This window comes from Schistocerca americana, unplaced genomic scaffold (genome assembly GCF_021461395.2).
Source record: "Schistocerca americana isolate TAMUIC-IGC-003095 unplaced genomic scaffold, iqSchAmer2.1 HiC_scaffold_16, whole genome shotgun sequence".
Classification (NCBI taxonomy): domain Eukaryota; kingdom Metazoa; phylum Arthropoda; class Insecta; order Orthoptera; family Acrididae; genus Schistocerca; species Schistocerca americana.
In genome coordinates, this window is record NW_025725687.1 from 10,862,465 (window position 1) to 10,865,791 (window position 3,327).

The window sequence follows — 3,327 nt, forward strand, 5'->3', positions numbered from 1 at the left end:
TCCTGTTGTACTTAAGTCGGCATTATGCCGTTTGTATTAAATTCGGATGCGATATCTGTGTTTCATCGTCAATAAGAGGGTCCAAGGGATACAGTAAACCTGAAGTGAAGCATCGGAATCTAAAACTGGGCTCACAGGAGGGGTTCAAATCATAGAAAGTGAGAGTGTCTATCCTCTCGTACTTAAGTCGGCATTATGCCTTTTGTATTAAATTCGGATGCGATTTCTGTGTTTCATCGTCAATAAGTGGGTCCAAGGGATACAGTAAACCTGAAGTGATGCATCGGAGTCTAAAAATGGACTCACTGGAGACGTTCAAATCATAGAAAGGTAGAGTGTCAGTATTCTTGTACTTAAGTCCGCATTGTGCCTTTTGAATGTAATTCCGATACAATTTCTGTGTTTCATCGTCAATAAGAACTTCCAAGGTATACAGTAAACCTGAAGTGAAGCATCGGAATCTAAAACTGGACTCACAGGAGGGGTTCAAATCATAGAAAGTGAGAGTGTCAGTCCTCATGTACTTAAGTCAGCCTTGTGCCTTTTGTATTAAATTCGGATGCAATTTCTGTGTTTCATCGACAATAAGAAAGTCCAAGGGATACAGTAAACCTGAAGTTAATCATCGGAATCTAAAACTGGACTCACAGGAGAGGTTCAAATCATAGAAAGTGTGAGTGTCAGTCCTCTTGTACTTAAGTCGGAATTGTTCCTTTTGTATTAAATTCGTATACAATTTCTGTGTTTCATCGTCAATAAGAAGGTCCAAGTGATACAGTAAACCTGAAGTGAAGCATCGGAATCTAAAACTGGACTCACAGGAGAGGTTTAAATCATAGAAAGTGAGAGTGTCAGTCCTCATGTACTTAAGTCGGCATTGTGCCGTTTGTATTAAATTCGGATGCGATTTCTGTGTTTCCTCGTCAATAAGAAGGTCCAAGGTATACAGTAAACCTGAAGTGAAGCATCGGAATCTAAAACTGGACTCACAGGAGAGGTTCAAATCATAGAAAGGTAGGGTGTCTGTCCTCTTGTACTTAAGTCGGCATTGTGCCTTTTGAATTTAATTCCGATGCAATTTCTGAGCTTCAACGTCAAAAAGAAGGTCCAACGAATACAGTAAACCTGAAGTAAAAAATCGGAATCTAAAACTGGACTCACAGGAGAGATTCAAATCATAGAAAGTGTGAGTGTCAGTCCTCTTGTACTTAAGTCGGCATTATTCCTTTTGTATTAAATTCGGATGCAATTTCTGTGTTTCATCGTCATTAAGAAGGTCCAAGGTATACAGTAAACCTGAAGTGAAGCATCGGAATCTAAAACTGGGCTCACAAGAGAGGTTCAAATCATAGAAAGTGAGAGTGTCTATCCTCTCGTACTTAAGTCGGCATTATGCCTTTTGTATTAAATTCGGATGCGATTTCTTTGTTTCATCGTCAATAAGAGGGTCCAAGGGATACACTAAACCTGAAGTGAAGCATCGGAATCTAAAACTGGACTCACTGGAGACGTTCAAATCATAGAAAGGTAGAGTGTCAGTATTCTTGTACTTAAGTCGGCATTGTGCCTTATGAATTTAATTCCGATGCAATTTCTGTGTTTCATCGTCAATAAGAACGTCCAAGGTATACACGAAACCTGAAGACAAGCATCGGAATCTGATACTGGACTCACAGGAGGTGTTCAAATCATAGAAAGTGAGAGTGTCAGTCCTGTTGTACTTAAGTTGGCATTGTGCCTTTTGTATTAAATTCGGATGCAATTTCTGTGTTTCATCGTCTATAAGAACGTCCAAGGTGTACACGAAACCTGAAGTCAAGCATCGGAATCTAAAACTGGACTCACAGGAGAGGTTCAAATCATAAAAAGTGAGAGTGTCAGTCCTCTTGTACTTAAGTCGGCTTTGTGAATTTTGTATTAAATTCGGATACAATTTCTGTGTTTCATCGTCAATACGAATTTCCAAGGTATACAGTAAACCTGAAGTGAAGCATCGGAATCTAAAACTGGACTCACGGGAGAGGTTCAAATCATAGAAATGTAGAGTGTCAGTCCTCTTGTACTTAAGTCGGCATTGTGCCGTTTGTATTAAATTCGAATGCAATTTCTGTGTTTCATCGTCAATAAGAACGTCCAAGGTGTACACGAAACCTGAAGTCAAGCATCGGAATCTAAAACTGGAGTCACAGGAGAGGTTCAAATCATAGAAAGTGAGAGTGTCAGTCCTCTTTTCCTTAAGTCGGCATTGTGCCTTTTGTATTAAATTCGGGTGCAATGTCTTTGTTTCATGGTCAATAAGAAGGTCCAAGGGATACAGTAGACCTGAAGTGAAGCAACAGAATCTAAAACTGGACTCACAGGAGAGGTTCAAATCATAGAAAGTGAGAGTGTCAGTCCTCTTGTACTTAAGTCGGCATTATGACTTTTGTATTAATTTCGGATGCAATTTCTGTGTTTCATCGTCAATAAGAAGGTCCAAGGTATACAGTAAACCGGAAGTGAAGCATCGGAATCTAAAACTGGACTCACAGGACAGGTTCAAATCATAGAAAGTTAGAGTGTCAGTCCTCTTGTACTTAAGTCGGCATTGTGCCTTTTGAATTTAATTCCGATGCAATATCTGAGCTTCATCGTCAAAAAGAAGGTCCAACGGATACAGTAAACCTGAAGTAAAAAATCGGAATCTAAAACTGGACTCACAGGAGAGGTTCAAATCATAGAAAGTGAGAGTGTCAGTCCTCTTGTACTTAAGTCGGCATTATGCCTTTTGTATTAAATTCGGATGCAATTTCTGTGTTTCATCGTCATTAAGAAGGTCCAAGGTATACAGTAAACCTGAAGTGAAGCATCGGAATCTAAAACTGGACTCACAGGGGAGGTTCAATTCATAGAAAGTGAAAGTGTCAGTCCAATTGTACTTAAGTCGGCATTGTGCTATTTGTATTAAATTCGGATGCAATTGCTGTGTTTCATAGTCAATAAGAATGTCCAAGGTATACAGGAAACCAGAAGTGAAGCATCGGAATCTAAAACTGGGCTCAGAGGAGAGGTTCAAATCATAGAAAGTGAGAGTGTCTATCCTCTCGTACTTATGTCGGCATTATGCCTTTTGTATTAAATTCGGATGCGATTTCTGTGTTTCATCGTCAATATGAGGGTCCAAGGGATACAGTAAACCTGAAGTGAAGCATCGGAATTAAAAACTGGACTCACAGGAGAGGTTCAAATCATAGAAATTGTGAGTGTCACTCCTCTTGTACTTAAGTCGGCATTGTGCCTTTTGTATTAAATTCGGATCCAATTGCTGTGTTTCATCGTCAATAAGAA